This window comes from Brachyistius frenatus, unplaced genomic scaffold (genome assembly GCF_029030835.1).
Source record: "Brachyistius frenatus isolate BFR_SWC_R1_liver_20210118 unplaced genomic scaffold, ASM2903083v1 Contig_195, whole genome shotgun sequence".
Lineage (NCBI taxonomy): Eukaryota > Metazoa > Chordata > Actinopteri > Embiotocidae > Brachyistius > Brachyistius frenatus.
In genome coordinates, this window is record NW_027210794.1 from 537,387 (window position 1) to 555,000 (window position 17,614).

General features: G+C 43.8%; 1 protein-coding gene across 5 annotated transcripts in view; it reads left to right on the plus strand.

Annotated features, from left to right (window-relative positions):
* Positions 1–17,614, plus strand: part of mgat4c (mgat4 family member C) — a 112,678-nt gene that overhangs the window by 37,455 nt on the left and 57,609 nt on the right. For 2 of the 5 annotated variants that reach the window (XM_069718631.1, XM_069718632.1), the window contains exon 2: positions 10,348–10,418. The exons of 1 other annotated variant lie outside the window; for it this stretch is intronic. The gene's annotated coding sequence lies outside the window, so the exon portion shown is untranslated. Of the gene's footprint in view, positions 1–10,347; positions 10,419–12,214; positions 12,457–17,614 lie in introns of those variants that run through there. 2 more of the 5 variants (XM_069718633.1, XM_069718635.1) reach the window with 1 other exon arrangement.

Here is a 17,614-nt window from a genome sequence, read left to right on the forward strand (position 1 = left end):
TTGAGAGCTCTATCGGAGGGCGAGTAACATTTGTTAAAACCAAAAGCAGAGTTTATGTCTCAAAGTTTTAATATCACATCAGTGAGTCATTTTTAATGTAATTTGGGACCTCAATGAAAAAAAAAACAGCACTTGAAGATAATGCGAGTAGTTTTATTTCCACATGTGCAAAATTAAAGATGCATTTGAACACTTTGATATGAACACAAAATCCTGTCTTGCAGTTTCCTCCCGAACTGCGTGCTCTCCAGGAGCTCCTGGGGTCAGGTTGATGAAATGTGGCGCTCGAGGACGTCACCGGTTCCTCACAACTTTAATGTGACTGGAAACAGTCGAATCTCTTGGTTATGTTGTAACCTCGGTTCTCTTGGTGGGAAAACAAGCTGTGTTGCATCACTTGGAGGTGAATTATCTGATTGAGTATCAACTCAGAGATACAGTAAACAATGTGAATGAATGATTAGGAAGTTTGGGAGTCCCTTCTTCCGCTCTGTGGTTAAAGAAATGTTTATAACGAACCTGAACGCTTCACTCCAGCTCTCTCTAGCAGCTCTTGTTGAATTATTAATCCGTTCATGTTGAACGGGATGAGCCGGTGTTGAGAGGTGAGATTAACTGCAGCTGTTCTTCCTACGATACTTGAACATTTAAAGTAGTCTAACGGTTTATCTTACAATTAATAAATAATAAATATTTATTTATTGTCAGATAAGCCGTGCTGGGTGGTAAACAGATGCTTCTATAAACCCGCCCATCCCGACGGTGGCTGGCTGGAATTAAGCAGCACCCAGGGAGTTGCTATTTATTGTGCTTTGGTGCTCGCACATCTACACACCCACGCACGCTTGTCCTTGTAATACACAGTGTCATTAATGGAGAATTTAATTGTCTGCGGAAACAGATAAACAGAGGACATTACTTTGCATCACCGGCGACTTTATAAAGGTGGTGAATTTGTTACCTCGAGCTCCCACGACTAGTAATCTTCAAAATATAGTGGGGACTATATGGAGCGTTTAATGAAGATATAAAGAAAGTCTGCTGACCTGGTCTCTGCTCTCTGTTGCATCCATAAATGTAGATCTGCTTTTCCAGTTCTTGTTTTTAATCAGGGGAACACATCTCTGGCTTGACATGATTTTACAAGCGCTGATATTTGCAGACCTTTGAATTCATAATGTAAAAATGTGAGAGTAATGTGGGATACTTAGCAGGACGTATTGATCTGTGGGTGCAAGTGAAACTCAAATTGATTTAATCTCAGCTCAGAGCATAAAATGTGACAAGCTCCCTGAGATGTCTTCGGATGCAAAATATCTGTCAAAGCTGTGCGGAGCAGCGATCTCGTAAAGGCCCTCTGCTTGCATTTTTCACCGTGTTGCACAGACGGTCTAAAGAGGAGCTGTCAGGCCCGTCTGTGTCCGCCGCTCCACCAGCGCCGGGCACATTAAGGTTCAGCGCTGCTGACGTGAAATATGTTATTTATCCCCTCCTTATTTAATGAGAAGTCACCCTGGAAAGCAGATGGTACATTAGCTGTAATAAACCAGAGCTGACTCCAGTGGTTCTGAGCGGGAATGTAGAATTGAGCCGTTAAGACCTGGCTGTTTCCCTCCCGACGCCGTCGGAGGGTCAGAAGGTGCCCGGTGTGCACGGAGAGTGTGTTCGCTCATCTCATCCTAACAGATCCCTTTTAGAACTGCGGACAGGTTCTTATTGCCCCCAGTGAAGCATCATATATTGATGTGGAGAGAACAAAAATTACTGTAAGCTTTGACCCCTTTGTTCGCAGAGCCAGCATTAAAGTTGCTGAGTGAGGACTTCACATTCAGCTGTGTTTTATTGTTACTCTCAGCAGAAGAGGTTCAGTGTGCGCGCACACACACACACACACTCACACACACACACACACACACACACACACACACACACACACACACACACACACACACACACACACACACACACACACACACACACACACACACACACACACACATGCTCCTAGAGATTCACTGACTCTCACATAAGAATCCCGAGATTTCTGTCCAGTTCTTGAAAGATAGAAAGTTACTTGTGACGATTTTGGTCATCAGAAAATGAAGCGTGTGAAGGTGAATGAAGGGTCACAACTGTGACGTTAGTGTTGTAATTATTAGTGAAAAAAGGCCTGATTTGAATGCATCGTTACAGTGAGTTTAAATTGTAATCCTGAAGATGCAGTTACTCAATTGCGACACCAGGGGGCGTGTCTGCTTCTGGGAGCGCTAGTTGTGGTAAAGGGTTAGGGTTAGACTTCGGAGAGCAGTCCGTGGAGGGAACACATCTAACGTCTCTTTTCTCTGACTTCCTGTACAAATCAGGTTAGTAGTGATTGTTATGTTATCACAATACATTTCTAAGTACTTTAAGCATTTTATTTTTGTTGTTTGTTAAAGTTTTCTGTCGAAAATAATCGGTTTGGTTGGTTAAAACGTATGTGGAGTCTTGCTAGCTCCCGGCTAAACCGTGTGGCAAGATGGCAGCGTTGTTATTGACCTTTAATTTGACCTTCACTGAAGTTGTTATTGACCTTTAATTTGACCTTCACTGAAGTTGTTATTGACCTTTAATTTGACCTTCACTGAAGTTGTTATTGACCTTTAATTTGACCTTCACTGTAGTTGTTATTGACCTTTAATTTGACCTTCACTGTAGTTGTTATTGACCTTTAATTTGACCTTCACTGTAGTTGTTATTGACCTTTAATTTGACCTTCACTGTAGTTGTTATTGACCTTTAATTTGACCTTCACTGAAGTTGTTATTGACCTTTAATTTGACCTTCACTGAAGTTGTTTAGGAAGTTTTGAGTGAAATATGTTTTCTTGAAGTTATTTAAATGCTGGTTGTTGTTCCTTCTGGTCACTAACAGGCTGCTGTGAACTGGTGGAGCAGAAAGTAACGTTGCTTCTATTTAGTTTTTTAAAGTGTGTATTTGTGTTCAGTGGAACTGAACTAGATGATGAAGGTGAAGCTGTTGTACACATGAACACTTTGATAAGATAACTCATCCTGTTCCTTCACATCAGATTCTGGCCGCTGTGTTTTATGTCTATTATGGTCTGTTATTGTCTTCTGTGTTTCATGTATGTTTTTCGCAACACATTTTAATAGTGTGTTTTTAGATAATTATTTTTGCACCCTGGTCCAGAGGAACGTGATCTCGTTCAGTTTAATATTTATATTAATATGAAACATTAATAAACCTCGAACCTTAAGGTTTGGTTTATTAAAGGTTTTATCAGGCTTCCTGTTCAAAACAGGACGTATCTTATTATGTTTGAGGTCTGAAACACTGAGTGGAAATCCTGCTGTTGTTTTTGCTATGATATATATATATATATCTCTATATATATATGTGTACATAAATATATAAATATATATATATATATATATATATAGTTCCTGTCTTTGTAATACGAGTGCGGACAAAGAAAAAAGTGTTTTCTTTTTACCCTCTCTGTTGTCATACTTGTTGAAGAACTGATTGAACCCAACAAACGAAACACTTCCAAGCTTTTTGTTAATTTTGGTAAAAAGAAAAGGCAGAGAGGGTGGTAAAAAGAGGAACTTAAAAGGAGGTACTTTTAGTCTAATCGCCAGCATCTATGACTCAAACTGAAAAAACAGCCAGCGGTAATTTGCAGGTACATCGAGATGGAAATGTTACGACAGCCAGTTCTTGAAAACTTCATCTGGCAAAAAACATTTATTCACAAAAGTTTCTTCCTCAATCTGTATTTCTTTGACTGCACACAGCTGGAGGTTCGTTGCGGTCGGTGATGTCGGAGAATGTTTCATGTCCTGGATTCACTCCCATCTGAGGCTAATGTCCATGATAAAGGGGAGCGAATACATTTTGCGAGACTGGTGTGCAGTAGGTGTTGCTTTCGCCCCCCACGGAGTCGCAGGGCACCTTGGCGGTAAACACTCGCAGGTTTCGGGGAAGTCGGGCGGCGGTGGGTGGGCTTAAATGATTCCTCATCGCATCTGGGCGCCTTCATAAAGCAGGACTCGGGGTGTGTGTGGGGAGAATAATCATGCAGTGCAGCAGATCAAATCATCGCCTAATGAGGAAAAAATAAACATGTCGAAGCTCATTGCTTGTGATGCAATCCAGCCGAGACACCTACGGGGTCGCAGACTGCACGGCTCTCTCTCCACACCGATCTTCAGCCCAACGCCGTAGTGGAGGGGGGGAGGGGGGCAGAGAGGAGATCTTAACTAGTTAAAAGAAGCTCCCGGGAGACGCTGATGGGATGGAAAACAGTGAATCACCGCTCTGCTCATTGAGAGGAATGAATGAATAAATTGAAAGCGATGGCATTCCTGGCGATCTTCAAGGCAGTGAGACGTTATTGATTTTAAGGAGAAAACGCATTCTTAATGCATCCAGGGATCTCAGCCTTCTTTCTCCTTCTGCAGCTTCTGGTCTCCAGAAAATGAGTCAGGAACGAAGCCCGACGTAGCGCGTACGTGTTCGGTGGAGCGGTCTATCTGCTGGAACATCGAAGGGACACTTCAACCAGCGGTTCCCTGCTGACACAATGCAGTGACTCGGCACTTTAGGTTTTTGGAAGGAGTACAACCTGAAAGGCTTTTTTAGGATGGAGGAAGAGAAATGCTGCGAAGATGCTAATCTGTGTTGATATTTAGGTTTTCTGTTTTTGCTCTGGAGCCCATTCGCACATAAATTCAGAGGCAAACAAGCTGTCTAAGCCTTTTAAAAAAATATTTTTTATTGTTTACAACATGATGCTTCATTGGCATCTTGGTACCACCTGCAAGATATTAGAGTCAGCATTTGGACTGTTTTTACCTGTGAATACCTGATGAGAGTGAATGAATATGTGGTTTATCTGCACCAGCCTTGTGTTTCTATGGGCTCCTGAATGTGGCCTGTGTGACGCTGAGGCTGCAGTTTTCAGACACACTGCCTCGGCGCTGAGCAACAGTCTCGCAAACTTATCAGCTCTTTTCATTTTTGGGCTGACACTCCGGGCAAAAGATTCAGAGGTGAGGTGGGGGAGCCGCGGATTAAAGATCATATCAAAGCCAGCGAATAGGTATAGTGATTCAGGAGCGATGGCAGAGATATGGAGTGCAGCCGTGTTTATCATATCGGACAGAGATAGTCAGAGGATTGCAAACAGGGAGAGGCTGTGCTGTGTGGCAGACTTTTGTCAGGGACTTTGCAAATGTTTGACTTCTATGTTCAAGGACACGAATACTTTGTTGGTCTGCCGTAGCATCAGCCACCTCTTCGACTACCTCCAGCTCCTGTCCACCAAAACCGTGTCCCCATGAGCACCAAGGGTTTTTAATACGAGCGACAGTGTGACAAGATGCGTTACCGCGTTTATTCTGCGCTGAACGGTCGGGATTTTTTTTACGGACACTGAGCTGAAAAATGTTCAACCGCCGTCCAATCACAGTAAAGGAGGGGCGGGACAAACTCTCGTCGACACCCGTCAGACATATTGCATTTGCAGTGAGAAATCGAAAGTCTGATGTTTTAACTTGTTTTTAAAGGCTTTAATTCATAAAATTGTATAATTGTGTCAGTGTCACGTTTCACCTCGCCGAGGCGTGAAAAGTAAAGCTGTTGCATGCTGGGAGGAAGTCGAGCCGTTGTTAGAAGCACTTAGTCTGAACAAAGAAGACTTGGGGGGCACATGGGTTCAGGTTCCCCTCCGATGTGACATATTTAAAACAGTCTAGGTCACGTCAGACTAAAAAATACATAAAGTGATTGTACTTTAACAATTTTGACGCCACCATGGAAGAAATCCCTTTTCATGTTGCGTTTTGTGAGGTGGGGAAATGTGTTCCCGTTGAATGGCTGTATATCCAAGAATCGCTTAGCAAAGAGAAGATTAAGTGCACACATTAATCCAGGAGTCAGAGCAATCTTGTAATCCACTCAGTATGCTAATTGCCTGTTCTTTCTCCAGCAAAGGGGTTTACAGGCCATTAAATGGCACTGAGCGGTTGACAAAGGATAGCCAGCCAGACCCCCGCCCCCCTCCCCCCCCTCTCCCCCCTCTATTTCTTACTTGGACAGGCTGTTGCACACCCACACAATGTTCCTGTAAAAGAAATATGCAGGATCCAAAAAACAGAAAAGAAAGTGTGCCTCTGATTCCAGTTATTGCCTTGGCGGCGTTGGAGGACGTGTTTCAGCTCCGAGGAGACCCGGCGATGACAAACTGGATCTCCTGGTGTTGAATGAACTTTTGATCTCGTTGACTCGGACATTTTCCCCCAACATACCTGAGTTTTCTTGTAACATTTGTCCATATCGGACAGTGGATGCCAGTAAATAATAAAAGGTAGTTGAGTGCTATTGTCTCCGTCGCAGTCCCACTCCTGCCCCCCATCCCACCCCCACCCCCCGTACACAAGGGGACCCCGCCAAGGTAAAGTGCATTTCTTTGCGCACTACTGCCTGTGCAGTCCCCCGAGTGGCCTCGACGTGATGGATGTTGTTTCGGTTCGGGGTTCTCGCTACTGATAAAACAGTCTCGTCAAAACACAGTCGCCAGTGATGTAAGCAGATAAAGATAGTCGCAGATAATTAGAAGATTTGCGCTTTGCGTCATTTGCGGTGCCAACTGCCAAAGAAGGGGGCTGTGACGAATGACTCAAACACAGAGATTCGGCAGGAAGCCTGACTGCAAATGCTGCTAGTAACGACCGCAGTGTGTTCTTCAGATGCAGCTAATGAGCACGGCCATTAGACATAAATGGCATTTTAAAAACCTGGGGAGTAAGGAAATAAAGAAGTGGTTCTGATAGACGGCCTGTAGGCTGCAGAGATGGCGAGAGCACGTGGATGACCTCCACCGGTCCTGGTGAGGCTGTCAGTCACCTCCCTGCTGTGAACTGAGGATGAAGGATGAAGGCTCATTAGAGTGAAGAGGACGGTATCTACATAATATCTTAGAGATCTCATAGCCACTGCGTTTGATAGATCTTACAGGTGCATTTTCTTTTGTTAAGCTTATTTAGAGATAGAGGAATAACATCACATGTAAATGTTTGGGGAGATTTGTTGACTCAGGATTACGCTACTTGATGTATGTAGTACACAAACCCAAAAGTAAAGAATCAGAATATTGCACAAATAGAAACCAGCAGATGGATCTGTTTTCTTCTGTTGAAACAGTGGCTCTCCAACATGTGCCTCTAAATCCTAGGAATCTGCAGGCATATGTTGCAACCAATCGCTCTGCAGCGTGATTGATTAGTCGCCCATCTCGAGTTGAACGTGTGCAGATCGGGATGAAATCAGCTGCTTCGGTGTTTGTTAAGAGGATGTAAATATATTGTGTTGGTAAAACGCTGTGAAGCATTTACAACTGCTGATTCTGACACACGGGATTTCTCTGTAAAAAGAAAAACTGGGTTTGGAAGCTTTTCTTTGTGCTTTGTGTTTTCAGCAACGTCAAACATTGGCTGCAGCATTTTTACTGTTTCGGTAGTTTGGAAATGTATCATGGTGCGAACATTGGTTTTCAGAAACAAATAGGTTTAATACTAATAGATGTCAGTAACGCTAACAAACATTAGTTATATAAGTGACGAGGCCGTTTGAACGCTCGCTTCTTGTCCTCTTTACGATGTTGTAATTTTCGGAAAGCTCAGAGTTCTCGTTGGAGATTGATTTGTTTTTCAGAAATAGAAGCTGTGAAATGCTGCCTTCAAATGTCTATGTGCTTACCGTGTTCACGAGAAGAGTCCATGTGAACGCTCTCTCGTGATATTCACAAGTTTGGAGCTTTTTGAAAGCCTCCATCCCGAGTTAGGACGTATTTTCTGACGCTAATAGAAACGTTAGAAGTTGTGGAAGTTAATTTTTAGTTTGTGACGTTTTGTCGTATTGAGTTTGTCCTTGTAATTTAATGTTGATGTTCCTAGCAGACTCATCTTTTCCCTCTGTCAGTATGCCTTTGCATGTTTAACATTATGCCTGCTAACCTGCTGAATGGTTTGCCTCCAGGCTGCTGTATGACGTCCATGTTGCCGTGAGCTAGCTGAGGTCTTCTCACGACACACGACTTCCATCTGCAGGCAGCATCAGTTTAGTGTGTCTGTGTGTCGGCTTGGCTCAGTACCGCCAACTAGACCCACGAGCATGCCGACAGCTCCGTTGTTTGCTGAGGTGAATGACCTCCACTCGCTTTTCTTATTGTATTTCAAGGTTTTTGATTCCGTAATGTTTGATGTCATCTTAAGAATAATCTCCGCCTCCCTCAGAACTTCGATTTTGATGGTGTATTTTTTTCTGTCATGAATAAGAGGCAGCTGTGGCTCAGGTTGTCCACCAATCATAAGGTTGTTGGTTTGATCCCCGGGTCCTCCTGCCCCTGTGTCGAAGTGTCCTCGAGCAGGACGTTGAAGCCTAAATTGGCAGGTGAGCCCTTTGCACGGCAGCTCAGCCTCCATCGGTGTGTGAAGGTGTGCGAGTGGGAAACAGTGTAAAGCGCTTTGAGACAATAAGGTAATGAAGCGCTATATAAGTGCTGACCGTTTACCATAATTTACCATAATCTCAGTTTAGTGAAAGTGGACAAGAGCAGGAAATATGTTGGAATGGTTATTTAAAATTAATTACAACAAATCCACTCCAAATATCACGTGATTTTGAACGTGAACGATAAGAAGATTAAGATGTGAGAATGATATTTTGCTTCCAAACATAGGAACATGTATTTTGTGTGAGTGTGGGGGTGTTGTGTTTGTTTTGCTCACGAACGCCTGGTTAAAAGATGTTTTCCTGGAGATGATGACCTTCAAGTATTCTCCTGGTATCTGTGAAGGTGTTCTGATGTGATACCTTTCCACTGCTCAGAGCGTGAGGGGGAGTGCGAGTATGATAAAGTGCAGATGAGATGTTAAGGTAAGGCTGCATGTGGGTGGTTGTCTCTCAGGTTGAACATTTTCCTGGAAGCAATGGAAGACACAATGGAAAACAGGCTGAAATGAAAACAATGCTGGCAGAGAAAAGCCGCTCTGCTCGCTCTTATTTCACTGAAACATCCTGAACAAACCTACAAACCACAAAGAAAGAAAACTCAAGCTCCTCCTATTCACCGTTAAATGCTCAACCTTCAATTAAATATAATAAATGTATGACACTTTTATCGACATATTCTCTGGGAATTCGGTGACAATGCTAAAAGAAATCACACCGACAGTTCAAGGAACAAGAACAAACACACTCGGAGGGTTACCGAGGTTATTTAAAGAAGACAAGGGCAGAAAAACACATTTACAACCCATCCAGTGTGTTAGAAACAATGTGCTGTGTATGCAAATAATTCATTTTAAGTTAAAGTTACTTTATATCCCAAATTTAGTTGTATTTACCTAAATTTAAGAAGTTGTTCTCACCCAAAAATGGCATGTGAAATTAACTATTTCTTTCTCAGTGTACGATGGCCTACTTGTGGATATTGTTTCACCACTAGAGATTATTTGCCTGAAAAAGTCGAACCGTTACTGTTTTTTTCAGCCTCGGGAATAAATACTTCAGTAAAGAGCTTTTTGAGAGGCATTAAAGGTTTTGAGTTAAAACTGCATTTGGCAACTTAGCGCGTTGGCTGCGGCTGCCCGTGGCAGCAGGAGGTAATTGCTTAAAGGATGAACTTGAATGTTCAGAAGTTATGTAATGTGATGTTAGTAAAGTGCACGCTCGTTTGACTCACCCAGCTGGTCTGCGTCGGCTTCATCCCCGAGAAGGAAACGAGACTACTGAGGTGAAAAAGGTGTTTTAGCGTGAAACACTCACCTTCTGCTGCTTTGGAATTAACCGATGCAGATCTGACGTGTAACATTTATAAAATCATGTTTTGGGATGAAGACAGAAAGAAAAGGACAACTTAGAATAATCATTCACCCTCTCGAACACTCACTTTTTAAACAGGGCCACAAAAAAACAACCGAGTGAGAATCACCTTGCAAAATGAGGTCATCTCCATACATCCTTTGATCCCTCCATTCTTCATCTCGGAGGCAAGTGGCATATAAGAGGATCTATCTTTGTGAACAGTTTTGAGCCCCCAAAATTACAAACAAACGAAAGGCAGGGGATCGATAGAGTGTCTCGGAGAATGATGAACTGGCACTTCAGACGAGGAAAATCAATGTGGCGTTCCCTCTCTCTCCTCCTCGTCTCTCGCTCGTCTTTCACCGCGCCTCCTAAACTCCTCAGTCCTCCTGCTGCCGTGTTAAAGTGTGCGTGTTGCTCGGAGCTGGTCTCTCGCTGGGATTTAATGGTCCTTTGTTTCTTATTCCTTTTTAGCCTGGAAGACCCCTGCCACTTTGATGTGTGAGCACACCCACCAATAATGGCCCGTAGGATACACAGTGGAAGTAAGTGCTTCTGGTCTGATTTACAGTTTTATCGCGTCCTGCTGCCCCCACCACCACCCTCCACCTCGGCTCATTTGTTGCGGACATATTGATCTGCCTAACGTGGTCATCTTTAAATCATAACATAGCACTTAACACGACGCTGCCAAAATGACAGCATCTAGTTGCAGACGTGCCTCGGACGATTGAATGCATCACTTTTACAGTAGTTGGAGGCGAGGAAGACGTTCACAGCCGCAGCCAAATAAGAGCTAGTTTATTGTATATCTTAAAAAATAATATTAATAAGATCTCCCCAAGGGGAAAATTGGATTCTAAGAGCTCCGTCTGAAGCTAGAAATTAACTGTTGTACTTTGGCAATCCTTGAGAATCACATTCACAACAGAGGGAAGCGTTTCCTGCCTCAGTGTTGGCTCAGACCTGAAGGATGTTTGTGTAATAAGCAACTGTTCAAAGAAGTAGAGGACAGCTGAAGTTTGGAGTTGTTGCACCGCCTGATCTGATTGAGCATTTGAAGGGGTTCAGTGTTGGCTTGGCGACCGCTCCTCCCCAGAGAGGTGGAGTTATCCGATTACCGCAGCATGATTATCTCAGCAGTTGGGGGATTCTCGGCCGGTTGTGGCTTGGACCGGTGTACAGTATGTGTGTTGTCTTAGCTGAAAAGGAATTAACACCAGCTCCCGCTCAAATGTGCTACTTTTTTTTTCTGGATGCCTTTTCCACCGGTCACTTTGGCAGCTAACCAAGGACTGTTTGGCAAGCGGTTCACAAACACAGTACACAGCAGGTGATGGCTGGAGGTGTGTCCTGGTGTGTCCCGGTGTGTCCCGGTGTGTCCCGGGTGGTAAATTGTTTCACCAATAATTTACCTGTTGTGACACCAGAATGTCAACCTTTGTAATTTTGTATTGAATGTAGGGGGTTTGCTGTGAAATGTGGTCTGAACATCCATGCAGCCTCATCAGGTCAACAGCCTCCACCCGGCTTTGTGCTCATTACATATTTTTTTTGGCATTGTTGGTAAACTAAGACGGTGAACATGGTAAATATGTGTGCTAAACATTAGTATGTCAGTTTGTCAGTGCACGTCAGCATGCAAATAACTCGTATTGTTAAAGGATATATCAGGACATGGAAGAAACTAATCACACTTATTCCTTTAATTTATCAATTTCCAACAGCAAAATACAAGATGCACATTGTAAAACTTGTTTATGGTGATGAGTCCCAGCAGACATTAGGTGCTTATGGCAGGTTCATATCCATATTTGTTAAAGGTGAAAACAGTGAAAGTACAGACCTGTTGTAGACTTTTTAATTTATGCACCACTGCAGCACAGAGGCTCTTCCCCTACTGGTTGCACTCGCTTTGCATCACATTTCCTCCATGTTCGCATGTGTACGGTGAATATAATGTGCATCGGTGATAGTGTTGTGTTCGAAAGCTGCCTGCGTGCCTCTGTCGGCCTGCCCTGGGCGGTACCTGCCTGTGATGTGGGTGAGCTGGAAGGCAGCGCTGTCAGCTGTGGAGAACTCTTTCTGTCAGCGCTGCCGCCTGAAATTTAGGGCTGGGAGACGAAGCTTGAGACAGATATCCATGTGTGGGGGCTGGGGGGTGGGTGGAGGGGGGCAGAAAGGGGGGTTGTCTATCCAGATACTGTATATAGCTATCTATCTACTGTATCTATCTGCACAATCCATTTGTCTCCGTTTCTTTGTCTTTGTTTTTCTCAGGGGTGCAGCTCTGGGGGGGCGGGGGGGGCTGTGTGTCAGGAGTAAAATATTCATAGTACGTGCTGGGAGTTTGACAAGCTGCTCTGACACATCCAAACTCTCCACCCTCATTCTCATTTCCTCTCCGGTGCCGGAGCTTCACCTCCCCCGGTCTGCCTTTCAGCCGTCCTGTACGCTGCTTGATGAAAAGAAAACCCACAGCTCACGTTTCATACCTGAGAGGACGGGACGGGAAACACAACCCAACACATCCACCTCAACCTGTTGGCTGAAGGCTCCCACAGGAGCTTTGATCACCGCTCGGTGAGGCTTTCATGCTCAAACTGTTTCTTTACAGCATCTTTAAGATCCTCTGCTTCTGTCATTGGAACACTTTCAATCTAAATTTGAAATCAATAGGAAATTCAACTTTAGATGCTGTACCTCACTTCCAACATCTCCCTTTGCAAACTCAGCCAGCGTTAATCTACCGAGGTGGATTACAGCTGTAATTACAGAATATTACTATCAAATTCACATAGAAATAAGATCTACTGTTCTGCTGTATTAAAAATGCCATCTCTGCCTCTTCTAATATGGATTTTTCCTGGTTGAATTTGTATGAAATGGTGCGTAACAATGGCACTAAAAATAATGATTTGGCCCTTTGTGACACCAAAACACAACCGCCCCTGAGATGTATGTTTACAGAGCATTTTTCTACTTTCATATTCAATCGTAGCTGCAGTGGAAGTATCTTCACATAACGTCTTATTATCCAAATGTGGGACAATTGTCTCTGGAAATAAGAAAAGGAACCAATCAAAAAGGAGAACATGACCATGAATTCAAAATACATGCCTAGTTTCTTAAGAAGAAGAGTTGCTGTAAGAAGAAATTCATCAATATCAACCTACCCTGAGAAATGGTGTGTTTGGTTTCCTCTCCAGGTTGAGTGCAACATTTCAACAACTTTTGGTTTAAGCGCCTCAGAAACAGAATTAACATTTCTTATTAACCATCTCCTTTACATAACTTCTACAAAGTGTTTTCGTTTTTCATCTCTCACCATATTTGTTTCACCCATCAAGATTTGTTTCAGCCTTTTTCAATGTATGAAGAAAATCTGTGGGCGGGGCTACTTCAGTCCATCCCTCCTCATGTAGTCTAGTTTTAGTAACGTGGTGTGGAAACGGTTATTAATATCAGCTGTTCAGCAGCTGATTTGAATGTCTCGGCGCTGCGTCTACTTTATCAACAACAAGCCACCAATGAGCTGAAGACAGGAACTCTCTTTCTGACAGGAGATGTTCCCGTCTTCAGAGAAGAACGTTTCCTGAAGAGCACAAAGAAGGACTCATGTTAGTGAACCGAGAGTCTGATGCAGCTCTCTGTTGGGAAGCTGCTGCTGACGACATCATCGAGTCACAAATCACAAAGGAAAAGGAGCCTCCATTGTTTTAAAACTAATTAAATTAATTAAATTAAATTTACATTAAATCTACAGGAACTTTCCTTTCAATACATCTTCCATATATTAATAATATATAATAACATTAAACAATGAGGTGTGTTGGAGGGGGGTGTTGGAGCAGGTGTGTTGGAGGAGGTGTGTTGGAGGAGGTGTGTTGGAGCAGGTGTGTTGGAGGAGTTGTGTTGGAGGAGGTGTGTTAGAGGGGGGTGTTGGAGGAGGTGTTGGAGCAGGTGAGTTGGAGGATGTGTGTTGGAGGAGGTGTGTTGGAGGAAGTGTGTTTGAGGAGGTGTTGGAGGAAGTGTGTTGGAGCAGGTGCGTTGGAGGAGGTGTTGGAGCAGGTGTGTTGGAGGAGGTGTGTTGGAGCAGGTGTGTTTGAGGAGGTGTGTTGGAGGAGGTGCAGCAGCATGAGGAGCATCGGGGGAAGAATCAAACAGTTGTGAGTTGAAGTTGTGAATCATATTTTCACAGCGGTTTTTTCCCGCCACCTCATAAGTCATCTTCACGAAGCCGAGACCTCGATTCCCAAACTCTCCACAAATATCAATATGGATTTACGAGTCTCCCTGAAACGAGGTCCTCAGCTAATTAAATCTGTCATCACTTTGTACTGTAAGAACACAAGGAGGTGGGGGAGGAGGGTAAATGAGGGCCGGTGGAGTTTTATTTAACAGAAACAGATAATTGGGTCAGAGCTCTTTATCCTCATGAAGCTCGGAGGTTTCCCGCTCGCTGCTCCTCGCTCTCCAACAGTTTCTCCATCTGAGACAACGAGAGGAGGAAACGGAGGTGAAGTGGAAGTTGACTGTTGTCAAGGCGACAGTAAACATGTATTTTATGTTGTGTTGGGGGTTGGACGTGTGTTGTAGCAGGAGGAAAGTCATGTGATTCAGAGGAGCTCTGAGCTGAGGCTGAATACTAACAGGAAAAGGTACGAGTCGCTGAACGGCGTCCATCTTTGATCTCTGCAGGAGGAGTCATTGGAGCTCGGCTCTGATCCAGCTGCTCACCTCAAACTCACGTCACACTAACTTTCACCACTTTATTATAATGTGTAAAGACTGTCGGACTAGATGGAGGTAGTGTAATATATAAGTATATATAACTGTTTTCTTGTTGTCTAATTTATACTTTAAATTCTGTCATTCAAACAAATTGAGGCTTTTGGAGAAATATACTTTCTAAAATCTTCCATTTACTGTTATGTTGGATAAATCCATAAATCTCTGTAGGCCACGTTTTTTGTTTTAAAAATTTACTCAAAACTTAAACACATTTAATGTGATTTAAAGTTAGTGTGCTTTCTAACAGCTTCATCTAATAATCTAATTATTCGCTTTATGTCTTAACTAATCGAAGTTTTCTGTTGTGGATGTTAGTCCATATTAAACACTGCACAGACACTTTAACATGCAGTAAGTGACATAAACAAAATATGCATCATCTGCAAATATTATCCAGGGAATGAACGGCCACAGCAGAAATACTGAACCTTTTTCTCAGTCTCATTATATTTGTAGCTTCGTGGTGGCAACTGAATATTAATACTGGTGATAAAAACTGAGTGCCAAACCTGCATTGTTTTATCACTATAATTTTTTAAAGTGAATGATGATATTGTATTTTGATTAATGTGAATATAAGTAATGTTTTAAATCTACAGTGGACAGCAAAGGGTTTTAAATATTTGTTTTGATTCTCCTCTTTGTGTAAAAGGAGAACTACGAGCAGGAGATTAGCATTAGCTCTTAGCTCTAGTTTCAAATATACACCTTGAAGAGGACCTACTTTGTTTTCCATTTTCTGCCATCTATAAAATGTTGAAGGTTCATGTTAAATGTGGCCAAATTTTGAAATAGTGATGAATACAAGTTGGTACTTTGAGTCTTCAGATCTCTCTGAACACTTCCTGACTTCAGGAAGGTTGAGGTCAGCGACTCTAGTGGAGTACCAGAATAAAAAGAAGACCTGAGAGTGACCTGAAACCTGAAAGTGAGCACAATAGTTCCCTTTGAGGTTACTTGGAGATTGGACATATTTAAAAAACAGATTTAGTGCTTTCATTTCAGTCTTTAATCAGCAGCCACAGTGTCAGCTGAGCTGTTTAGTATTCCCCGCTACACATTAACAGCACTCGACTAAATTAAAACCAGACAGACATGTACAGTAGATTCAGAGCAGCATGCCAAAGTACTCGTGAAAAAAAGAGCAGTATTATATAAGCATTTAAGATGTTAAACATGTCATCCCCTCCCTTCAGAGTCAACAGTGGCAGAGCAGACACACACTTCATTAAAGCTTCACAGAGAAGACAAATGAAGAGAAAAGGCAGAGCGGGTTGTTCTCGTTATCCCTTTCGTTTCTCTTTGGGTTTGAAGCCAGCGGAGATGTTGCGTGTCTCCGGCGCCGTGACCTCGCGCTGCCTCCGTCCTCGGTGTTACTCACATGTGTGTCTGTCCCCGGGGCTCTTCGTCTAAGGAGCCCGGACCGGAGAGGCAGCCAGGGCCAACAGCAGTATGGTGGGGTGAGCCCTGCCCCGGAGAAACCTTCACAGAGACCTCATTTCTTTCAGTCGCTCCCCGTATTCACCAGATCTCCTCGTGTTCACCTGATCTCCCCGTATTCATCAGATCTCCTCGTGTTCACCAGATCTCCCCGTATTCACCAGATCTCCTCGTGTTCATCAGATCTCCTCGTGTTCACCAGATCTCCCCGTATTCACCAGATCTCCTCGTGTTCACCAGATCTCCCCGTATTCACCAGATCTCCTCGTGTTCATCAGATCTCCTCGTGTTCACCAGATCTCCCCGTATTCACCAGATCTCCTCGTGTTCACCTGATCTCCCCGTATTCACCAGATCTCCTCGTGTTCACCAGATCTCCTCGTGTTCACCTGATCTCCCCGTATTCATCAGATCTCCTCGTGTTTACCAGATCTCCCTGTATTCACCAGATCTCCTCGTGTTCACCAGATCTCCCCGTATTCACCAGATCTCCTCGTGTTCATCAGATCTCCTCATGTTCACCAGATCTCCCCGTATTCACCAGATCTCCTCGTGTTCACCTGATCTCCCCGTATTCACCAGATCTCCTCGTGTTCATCAGATCTCCTCGTGTTCACCAGATCTCCCCGTATTCACCAGATCTCCTCGTGTTCACCAGATCTCCTCGTGTTCACCTGATCTCCCCGTATTCACCAGATCTCCTCGTGTTCACCTGATCTCCCCGTATTCACCAGATCTCCTCGTGTTCACCTGATCTCCCCGTATTCACCAGATCTCCTCGTGTTCACCAGATCTCCTCGTGTTCACCTGATCTCCCCGTATTCATCAGATCTCCTCGTGTTCACCTGATCTCCTCGTGTTCACATGATCTCCTCGTGTTCACCAGATCTCCTCGTGTTCACCAGATCTCCCCGTATTCACCAGATCTCCCCGTATTCATCAGATCTCCTCGTGTTCACCAGATCTCCTCGTGTTCATCAGATCTCCTCGTGTTCACCAGATCTCCTCGTATTCATCAGATCTCCTCGTATTCACCAGATCTCCTCGTGTTCACCAGATCTCCCCGTATTCACCAGATCTCCTCGTGTTCACCTGATCTCCCCGTATTCACCAGATCTCCTCGTGTTCATCAGATCTCCTCGTGTTCACCAGATCTCCTCGTGTTCACCAGATCTCCTCGATCTGTATTCACCAGATCTCCTCACCGTGTTCACCTGATCTCCCCGTATTCATCAGATCTCCTCGTGTTCACCTGATCTCCTCGTGTTCACATGATCTCCTCGTGTTCACCAGATCTCCCCGTATTCACCAGATCTCCCCGTATTCATCAGATCTCCTCGTATTCACCAGATCTCCTCGTGTTCACCAGATCTCCTCGTGTTCACCAGATCTCCCCGTATTCATCAGATCTCCTCGTATTCACCAGATCTCCTCGTGTTCACCTGATCTCCTCGTGTTCACCAGATCTCCTCGTATTCACCAGATCTCCTCGTGTTCACCTGATCTC